Here is an 11,405-nt window from a genome sequence, read left to right on the forward strand (position 1 = left end):
GATGCAAAAAAAAAGTTCAGCAGTTGGGAAGTAGCAAAGCTATTACTTTAATTATATTTTCCAGTAGTGTGGTGGTAATGTCAGAGCCTATTTAAGGGAAGCCTGGCCATTTCTTATTTCTCCCATTATATAAACAACGACTGCAAAACGCTAGAGGGCACCCGTGAGCAAGTCTGCAGTGAACAAAGGATGAATGGAGCTAAATGGCAAGAAATGCAAAAATTAAACATGTAGTCATTCTAGCCATTTATATGGAAACGTCCTTTAATCTTGGAAAGTAGAAGGCTGTATTAGATGACATGGTGATTTTTTTTTTAAAGGCATGGCCACAAATGAATATATTAAGGCCACAATGTAATTTATGGAAGCCACAAATGAATATATTGACCCCACGAGTTAAGTTAAAAACTAATTACCAGAATCTTTCTGTTTTTCTACAAAAAAACAGGTTTTGGGCCATAAGATCCCAGCACAAGTTAGCGTTCGCTTACGTCTAGAGTTCAAAAGATAAAATAAATATATGTACTCTGTGTCATTTGGTTGGAATTGACCCTTCACCAACCCCCCCAGGTGTCTAACAAGTTTTTGAGTCCAGGTTTCAACCATATTGTTTCAAAGGCAACGGTAGATGATTTATCCAGTGAAATTATTTTGGAGCAATGCATGTTTCATAAGAGAACTTGTAGAGAGCAGAATAATCACTCTGTAACAGCCGGGTTTCTCAAACACTAGAGGGCGCTACTGAGTGAGTCCAAAATAAATACGTTAAGATGGAACATTTGAGTTAGATCAAAAATAAAATAAAATAAAAGAATACATTCATTTCCTGAATAAAGAACAGCATAAAACATTTTAACACCGCTGTTATATTTTTAAGAGCCTTTGAACTCGAGTTACAGGAGTGTAAAACGGCGCCCCATGTGCGTTCATGCGTTAGAAAATGCGAACAACTAATGAGCAGCTTCGCTTGCCAACCAATCAGCACTCAGTAGAAATAATGCTAGCGCCCTGCTGCCCAAAACCTGTTTGCTGCAGAAAAAAGGAAACATACAGGTAAGTTTTCTTTGCTTTTTTAGTGAAGTACATCCTTTTTATTTTCAGAAATTAACGGAAAGTTCTGGACAAGTAATTAGAAACTATTTTAACTTTTTGTTTTTAGCTATTTTGCTCCTTTCACCCATATTCATTCAGGACTCACTCACAGGCGCCCTCTGCCATTTTACTGTCCTGTTTCTAATATAATGGGGGATATGTGAAGAGGCCAGGCTCATCATGAACCGACTCTGGGTTTCATAACATCATGATCTCTCAGCAGCCCAAAAGCACTAAAAGAAAACTGTGGCTAAAGCCTACATGTCAGAAAGTGAGAAACCTCATCAAACAGCAATCCCTGTAGGTGACATTTAAATTAAAGGGCAAAATTGTTCCTGTACGGCAGAAAAGATAAATGTTTTAAGTACTTTGAGTATAATGTCTAAAGCAAATTGTTCAACATTCAAGAAAATGCCACTGCACATCAATTAGATGTCACTAAGTTGTAGAAACTTGTAGAGAGGAGAATGACCACTCTGTAATGTCTTGCAGGTTTCTCAAACCCTAGGGGGCACTCTCGAGCAAGTTCAAATGAATGGGTTGAGAGGGAGCAAAATCGTAGTTTATAAATGCTTAAACATTTTTAATAGAAATGTTATAATGTTAATAGAATGTTCATTTTCTGAACACAGAACAGCATAGAACATTGTAACACTGCTGTAATATTTTTAAGAACCTTTGAACTTACATAAGTTATAACAAGTTATGGAATTTTAAAAGTGCTTCATTTACGTTCATTACGCCAGTGAGCGCAAACAGCCAATGAGCTGCTTTGCTCGCCGACCAGTCAGCACTCGCTAGTGTCCTGCTGCCCAAATCCCATATACAGGTAAGATTTCTTTGCTTTTCAATGAAATACATCCTTCTACTTTCTAAACTTCAGGGTTCAGGGTGAGTGATTAGAAACTACTTTAAAGTTTCATTTTTAGCTGGTTAGCTCCATTCAGCTCCATTTATGAAGGAATCGCTCACGGGCAGCCTCTGGCATTCTGCAGTCATGTTTTTGATACAATGGGGGCACAGGAAGAGGCAAGGCACCTCATAAATCGGCTCTGGTGTTACCCTCAGAAAAACTGGAAGCTCAAGAGCAGCACTAAGAAGAAAGCAGAAGTGTTAGTGCAAGGAGTCCATTTAAGGAAAGCTTGGCCACTTCCTGTTTCTCCCATTATGTCAAAAACATCACCACAAAACCCCAACAGGGTGAGCGAGTCAAAAATAAATGGGATTGAAAAAAATGGAAAAAAAAAATGAAAAGTTAAAACAGTTTCTAATCACTTGTCCAGAACCTTCACTTAATTTTGGAAAGTAGAACGATGTTTTCCTCTAAGAAAGCAAGGAAAACTTGCCTGTATATTTTCTTTTTCTACAGCAAACAGGTTTTGGGCAGTAGCGTGCTAGCATTACTGCTACTGAGTGCTGATTGGTTAGCATTACTGCTTGCTACTAATTGGTTGGTGAGCGGAGCAGCTCGTTGGCTGAATGAAGCAGTTTGCTGACATGAGGTGCTATTATAAAGTCTTTTCAATGTAAGTTCAAAAGCGCTTCAAAAAATATAAGCCGTGTTAAAATGTTTTGTGCTGTTCTGCTTAGGAAAATGAATGTATTGTTGCATATAAAAATGTTTAGGCATTTACAAACAATGATTTTACTCAAATAATTCATATTAACCAACAGAAGAGAGCAACACATCCGGGTACTTTGGCCTTGTGAAATGTCCACACCCCTTTTTGGGTGAAAGCAGCCCCTCTAATCTGACTGTAAATACAAATTCTGAGGTCTTGGAAAATTTAATAGCATAAAATAGGAATACCCTACTGATTTACAGCTATTAGGAGCCCAAATCCTATGGCCAGTCAGGCAAACAAATCATGCTGTTGCTGTTGAAAAATGAAAGAAATAGGGGTTGATCAGTGTCCTTTAAGTCTGCCTCCATCAAAGTGGATGACCGACCCTACCCAGTGGACAAAGGTGTCATATTTACAATTCAATTCCCTACAGTTTTATTATCATGGCATTAATGCAGCATTTAGACACACTTTGAATTTGGATTATTATAATGATAATCATGACATAAAAATCACTTCAGGGAACAGGCAGGTGAATCTGTTTTACTTGGTTTCAACAAACCCAGCTAGAGAAGCCAGCTAGCAGTTAGCTAACATAGCCCCTTTTTTCTCTTTCATCCAAAAGGTGGTGTGGTCGTTTGGACGACAGGAAGGTGACATGTGTCTGCACTCATCTACTGATTTTGGACTAGCTTGAGAGTGCCCTCTAGCATTTGAGAAAACTAGAAGACATTGCTGAGTGGCATTTCTGCTCTCTACATATTCTCTACCAATCTATCTGTTCAGCTTACAGCAGTTTAGCTCGCTGCTCACCTAGTTCACATTATCCAGTACCGATTTGCACACTCACAGTCCTGCAGGCCACAATCGCTCAAAGGGGTGCTCACTACCATCCCCTATGTGCCCTTTTACTGTGGCCTTTGGCAGAACCGCAATAATGTAGACTTAACATCGTTCTATTTCCCAAATTTCTTTGAGATACAGGCAACAACCAAACAGAGATGAAGGTTCTGTTTACAGTTGTCTGAACGACATGGCAACCAACCAACCAACCATCATGTAAACCACTTATCCTTCTGGGTCGCGGTGGGGTGCTGGAGCCTATCCCAGCTGTCATTGGGCGGAAGGCAGGATACACCCTGGACAGGTCGCCAGTCCATCGCAGGGCAGACAGACAGACATACACATTCACACACTCACTCACACCTAGGGGCAATTCAGCATGTCCAATTGGCCTGACTGCATGTTTTTGGACTGTGGGAGGAAACCAGAGTACCCGGAGGAAACCCCCACAGACACAGGGAGAACATGCAAACTCCACACAGAAATGACGACATGGCAGATGTGAGTAAAAATTAATTAATGTATTAATTTAATCTGCATGCTTGTTATCTTGTTTAAGCCACTGTAGTTACACAAATTATCTATATAAAAAAACACAAGCCTGCATGTCACAGGAGTCGGTCTCAAATGCATGCAATTGAACGAAACCCCCTTAAAGTTTACAGGCCGTATAGGTCTGTATGTTGCTGATGTCACCAAAGTGTGGACTTTGATGAGGGCTGCGGGGCATACGGCCCTGGGTCCCATTTGGGACTGAGCTACTGAGTTTATAAGCATTCACCCTGGGCTGCTTCTGAAATGAAGGACAAAAGGCAGCCGGTCAGAACAGAGGTTACTGATATACATCAGCCTTAAAGCTACAGCAACAAAAGCAGCCTGTTTATTAGTAAGGAATAAGGATATTGGAGCGTGTTTAAGAAATTATTTTGAAAGGTATGAATTATTGATTCTTCAGCATTTATTCATGGGTTATGCTAATAAGGACTCTTATTGTTAAAACGGCTCTAGATTTATGTGTATAGAGCAGGAAGCACTGAGAGTCAATCAAGAGCTGACAGCTGAGGCTCAGAGCAAACTGTCACAGAAAACTCTGCCAATGTATGGCATAGATGTGACCAACAACAGCTGGTTAATAAATCACCACGATTTGTACAAAAACTGTGTCTCTTTTAAAAGTGAAGAACGCTGCAATATATAACTGGTTTCTGGTGCTTAAAAACACTATTTCATAGACGTACACATTTCATAAGAAGACCCCAGGGGGAAAAATACACAAAATGAGATGTGGCCTTTTAATGTGTTTGACCTCATGGGTGAGGGATGACTTTAGGACGAGTCTATGCACCCTTTTCTTTAAAAAATGGACAATTTTTTTTCTCTGAAAACTGTGAATAAAAGCCAGTCCTTACATTTTCACACTTGAACCAGATTTCTCTAAGGATCAGCTTCACATACCACAACTACTTTGCTTTCAATGCTTTCCTGATGGGCTGGTGTGCAGAGAGTTTGCTGCCATCCGGTGGACTGTGTGAAGTAGGTCAGCTATGGACAACGAGCAAGTCAAATCCACAACAGGAAAACTCTCTAATTTACAGCCCATCTATTCCCTCGGTTTTATCCCTAATTTTGGCTTTATGTTTATGGCATCTAAGACTGGAGGTTAAGCAGCGAAACAGTCTAATCACATCATGCAGAGAGAGCCCTGGAACATTCTTCAGGCTATTTCAGTCTATAATCTCTACACGACCTTGCTATTTCCCACGCATTTATGCAACGTCGATTAGACGTTCAATATTAAACGTTATATACTGTTATATTTTGATTTAACGTTAATTGCACCAGCCAACCCCAAATCTGTATGGCAATACGCCCTACCAGTGTAGTCTAATACATGTGTAAACGCATTGGGACTTGTTATTTCCTTTGCAGTCTTCCATAAAGGACTGGAAACTACCAGAAAGATCGATCGGTTCGTGCCTTGCAGGTGCACGAGGCGTTTTCCTGGAATCTGATTGGCTCGTGGCTGGGGACGGAGCGCCGGTTAAAGCGCGTGCTCCCCGCAGTGCGTGCACTTCAGAGACACGGTGCAGACATCAAGGCACATCCTGCAAAACAGCATCAGGTAATTTCACTGTCGTGTGTCTGCTGCTGCATTTGTGGGTTTGTTCATGGGGTTACAGGGCGGTGAGCCTTCAGATAACACAGATAAAGCTGTATGCTCAGCCTAGCGGCTGGGGTTTACATGCAGGCTTCCAAAGGGATGTGGAAAGTGCCAGAAGGAAAGCCAGCTTAAGTTCGAATTTACCGCTTCCACCTTAAAAGATGCAGCAGTTACATTCTCTTGCCTCAGGCGTTATAGTAATTACTGCTGTACCATTTAAGGTAGAACGGGAAAATTCGAGCAAGAAGCTGGCGAATAAGAAACTTCAGCCTCGTCAGTAAGAACGATTAGCGAGCCTTGCAGGTCTGAGGACAAATAGATGTTCAGTATATATTTTAAAGCAAGGATGTGAGGCAGATAGACGGAGCGCATTCTGCACGAGTTAAGTGAAGCGTGTATAAATTGCTGGCTGTGAAGTGGCCGGTGGGGCTCCAGCACAGAGGCTGCCGCAGACCGGCGTTTGTCCTTCAGATGTGCGGGTGGGGGAGGGGTGATGTTCCGCTCCAGATGGCTGCAGATCAGCCTCACCAAATCGCCTTATGCACATGCGCAGACGTCACCTCATGTTATTTCCAACCGGGTTAAACGGTTTATATTATGTGCCTGTCGCTGTGCAGGGTTGGAGGGGGAAATACTTTGATGTATATGTAGTGATGGCTGAAGACCGAGCACACAGTCCTAAACGTATTCTGTAACGTATTCTTTTACAAACCATGAAAAAGTAATGTATTCAGAATACATTTAGAATATATTTACAATACATCTAGGTAAAGCACATGGGGATTCACATTGTTCCTCGCTGTTACTGGTTTATAGTTTTCTTAATGTAGTTATTCTGTTAATAAGTTTCATGGCAACGTTTCTTATCATTTAAATGAAGTCATGAAATTATTAACTTTTTTCCCTCTCTCACCGCCTGCTTCAGTTCACTGCTGTTCCCACAATTCCCTGAGCTGGAGTCCAGTACAACAGCCATGCTATATTCGTCCTCTACTGAGGAGATCATTAGTTTGAATAGAACTAAAAAAATCCCTCAAAAGACCTCAGTAACACTGAGACTAATAACTGGCTCATCCCTTTGATTTATCAGTCTACATGGGCTTTAGTAGGAACTTCTGTACAAGTGTTTGTAAAGAAGCTGTTAATCGAGGTCCTCTTTAGAGTTCATCTAACAAGCATTTTACATGCCATGCGCTGATTCTAAATGAAGTTGATGAACAAGCATTTTTGGTGTTTCTTTTGAAGAGTGCATGTTTTCTGAAAATCCCAGGTTAATTACATGCTAAGGCTTATTATTCAGTAACTACATGGGCTAGTTTTATCGTTATAGAAGTGTGTAATAAAGCTTTGGGCCTGCAGGCCATGTAAGGGTTTAATAGGCAAGTATTCTAAAAGTATTCTCCTAAAAATGTAAATGGTAACTGTATTCTGAATACTGCCCTTACAAAATGTGACTTGGACTGAACACAGATACTTAATTGATGTATTCTCAATAGATATTCCCAATACTTGTAGTTTGTTACATGTAATCATCAGTGAGAGTGATATTCGATGTTGTTAAATGTGATTTTGCTGTGTTGGTTCAGATTGTCATTCTGAAGTGTTTGTTTCTGCTTAGAATGTTCAGGAAAGTCTAGCACTGATTAATATTTCACAGTCAAGCCTTCCCCTTCGCCTTCCTGAATGCAGAGTCATCAGAGAAGCCTACCATACAGAGGCATTGAATGACTTCGCCTTCTCATGTTCTAAGCGAAACACTATATAATTACGTACATTTTCTGAGTCGTATTCTTCAAAAAGATGAGCATCCTTGATACCAGACTACAAAGGCCAGACAAGCACAAACAAACAGACACATTTGATTGATGTGACAAACCTATTGTGAGAGTCTAAAACATTCCTTCTTCCTCCGCTCTGGTTCATTTGGTTTATCAGTCTTTTTTTCTTGTCGCACTTAAGACAACAACAGTCATCAGAATGGTGGCTGATAATTGATGTTATCGCTAACTGCATAAGTGCCAATATGATGCATGTTTTACTTTAATTTAACCATGAAATGGAAAAATTAAGTAATATTAGAAACAGGCCCAGTTGGTAATTATATGATAAATACATTACCATCAGAGGAAATGCAAGCAATAGGCTAAGGCTCTATGATACTTGCATGTGGTACTTTGTAACAGAATTTGGATTACAATGATATTATATGATGTCACATTTATCGTGATAATACTGCAAATGACCGTTGTTTGCCTGAAATGTTAAGCTTACTCTGGCCTCCCTAGCAAATGAGACGTCTTTTATCTTTTCGTATGAAGTATGACGTGCAACTCACCTGGCGTAACCTGTTTATATGGTGTTGTGACTCCAAAGTACACAGTGGAATCATGTTTATCCCGCAGTTCAAACATATGACTCATTGTTTTTTTTTCCCACAGGAACCATGTCAAAGGGAACTGCAGTAGGAATTGATCTGGGAACCACATACTCCTGTGTGGGGATCTTCCAGCATGGCAAAGTTGAAATTATTGCCAACGACCAAGGAAACAGGACCACACCAAGCTACGTGGCCTTTACTGACACTGAAAGGCTGATTGGTGATGCTGCCAAGAACCAGGTGGCCATGAACCCCACCAACACAATCTTTGGTTAGTATGCCTTCTCCTTACTGCCTGTTCCTTTCCTGTGTTAGTACATGCCTATGCAGTATTCATAATAAACATGCACAGATAAAGTCTCATCCTAGCCACTTCTAGGCAAAATGTTATCATTTAAGTAAGACTGATAAACTACGTAATCTTATTGTTTTATTCCAGATGCCAAGCGTCTAATTGGCAGAAGGTTTGAGGACCCTGTGGTTCAGTCGGACATGAAACACTGGCCTTTCAAGGTGATCAGTGATGGTGGACGACCCAAAGTGGAGGTAGAATATAAAGGGGAGACCAAAAACTTCTACCCAGAGGAAATCTCTTCCATGGTCTTAGTCAAGATGAAGGAAATTGCAGAGGCCTACCTCGGAAAGGTAAGTGTGCTCTTTGTGAGTTCAGCATTTCCAACACGTTTGTGTGTACTAATTCAAATGTCAGAGTTCTCTAAATATTGTTTTATTCTTTTGTTTCAGTCCATTAATAATGCTGTGATAACAGTGCCAGCTTACTTTAACGACTCTCAGCGCCAAGCCACCAAAGATGCTGGCACAATCTCCGGTCTAAATGTGCTGCGAATCATTAATGAGCCTACCGCTGCTGCCATCGCATATGGCTTGGACAAGAAGGTAAATACTTTGGCATCTAAATCAATAAAATCCATTTATCCTACTTTAATTTTCCCCTCACTTAGCAGCTGGCTTATAAATGTTAAAATAATTGTTTCATAATGATTTAGGTTGGTTCTGAGAGGAATGTCCTCATCTTTGATCTTGGTGGTGGCACCTTCGACGTGTCCATCCTGACCATTGAAGATGGTATCTTTGAAGTCAAATCCACTGCAGGTGACACTCACTTGGGTGGTGAAGACTTCGACAACCGCATGGTGAACCACTTCATTGCTGAGTTCAAACGCAAGTACAAGAAGGACATCAGCGACAACAAGAGAGCCGTTCGCCGTCTGCGCACTGCCTGCGAGCGGGCCAAGCGTACCCTGTCCTCCAGCACTCAGGCCAGCATTGAGATTGACTCCCTTTATGAGGGTGTTGACTTCTATACCTCAATCACCAGGGCTCGCTTTGAGGAGCTCAACGCTGATCTCTTCCGTGGCACTTTGGACCCAGTGGAGAAATCTCTCAGAGATGCAAAATTAGACAAATCTCAGATCCATGACATCGTCCTTGTTGGTGGTTCTACCCGTATCCCCAAGATCCAGAAGCTCCTCCAAGACTTCTTCAATGGCAAAGAACTAAACAAGAGCATCAACCCCGATGAGGCTGTGGCTTACGGAGCAGGTACATTACAGTAGTCATATAATTCTTGCTATTAGGTAGTAGTAGTAATACAATCAGTGTGTTGACAATGCCAAAGCATGTCTTGTCCAGCCCAAAAACACTCATTTTCATCCTTTTCATTTCAGCTGTCCAGGCTGCCATCCTCGCCGGTGACAAGTCTGAAAATGTTCAGGACCTGCTGCTGCTGGATGTCACCCCTCTGTCTCTTGGAATTGAGACAGCTGGTGGAGTCATGACAGCTCTGATCAAGCGCAACACCACCATTCCAACCAAGCAGACGCAGACTTTCACCACCTATTCTGACAACCAGCCTGGTGTGCTGATTCAGGTGTGAATCAGGCTGATTTTGGGTCTGTTTTTTTGCAGAAGCTGTTTTCTATTATTCATACATTCCAAAGCACAACAAGCATCAAATGCTCACTCAATTTTTGGATTTATGACTGCATCTAAACATGTTTTAACTAGGTCTACGAGGGTGAGCGTGCTATGACCAAGGACAACAACCTGCTGGGCAAATTTGAGCTGACAGGAATTCCCCCTGCTCCCCGTGGTGTTCCCCAAATTGAGGTCACCTTCGACATTGATGCTAACGGCATCCTAAATGTCTCTGCTGTTGACAAGAGCACTGGCAAGGAGAACAAGATCACCATCACCAATGACAAGGGTAGGTTGGTGAAATTTGAATTTGTCTGCATGCTACTGAGTGCCTCAGTGGTTTTCTCCTATTTGCTCACCATTTTAGTTTTTAACAGGTCGCCTCAGCAAAGAGGATATCGAGCGAATGGTGCAGGAGGCAGAGAAGTACAAGGCTGAGGACGACGTTCAGCGTGACAAGGTCGCTGCCAAGAACGGCCTGGAGTCCTATGCTTTCAACATGAAGTCCACTGTTGAGGACGAGAAACTACAAGGCAAGATCAGTGATGAGGACAAGCAGAAGATCTTGGACAAATGTAATGAGATCATTAGCTGGCTTGACAAGAATCAGGTAATTGCTGTAATGGTACCTCTTTTATAATAGCTTGGAAACACACAAGACTTTAGCAAAATGTACTTGGCCTAAAACATATTATTTCACTTTGTTCCACAGACTGCAGAAAAAGAGGAATACGAGCATCAGCAGCAGGAGCTGGAGAAGGTCTGCAACCCGATCATCACCAAACTCTACCAGAGCGCTGGGGGCATGCCAGGTGGGATGCCTGGTGGAATGCCTGGTGGATTCCCAGGAGCTGGTGGTGCACCCTCTGGTGGTGGATCATCTGGACCAACCATTGAAGAAGTTGATTAAAGAGATCTAGACATAATAAATCTATCAAATATATTGTGTTAATCCCAGTAGGCCTGATCTGTATGCAATGACTTATGACTATTGTCAGATTTTTGTGAATATGAAAAATGCACTTTAAAACAAGTACATCAGTATATTTATGAAGGCCCCACACTCTGAGTCATGGCGAATAATAAAAACATCTCTAACTCATAAATCTGCTTCCTTTAATTCTCTCGTGTTATAAGAGTGCTTATGAAACAAATGACATTTTATGTATTCAGAGCTTAAACTGCTTTTATTTCAGATACAGATATGAACACTTTGTACACTACACATTAGATATAAAATTTGACGATGGATCAGATTGCAGGCTCTTTATGTCATTATGTTTATTAGCCAGTTAGGTCATGCACACTGACCAGGAAAAAAGAAAGAAATGAAATTTAATAATATGGTGAATGTAATTTGTGAGGTAGATATCAAATCAAGTGTGTCCTATGCTCCAGAGAGGATCCAGGGTTATAACTTGCAATAGAC

General features: G+C 41.3%; 1 pseudogene; it reads left to right on the forward strand.

The window, feature by feature from the left end:
- The first annotated feature begins 5,517 nt into the window (after nt 1–5,517).
- LOC118824267 lies at nt 5,518–11,082 on the forward strand (annotated as a pseudogene).
- Nucleotides 11,083–11,405: the final 323 nt, after the last annotated feature.

This window comes from Colossoma macropomum, unplaced genomic scaffold, assembly GCF_904425465.1.
Source record: "Colossoma macropomum unplaced genomic scaffold, Colossoma_macropomum, whole genome shotgun sequence".
Lineage (NCBI taxonomy): Eukaryota > Metazoa > Chordata > Actinopteri > Characiformes > Serrasalmidae > Colossoma > Colossoma macropomum.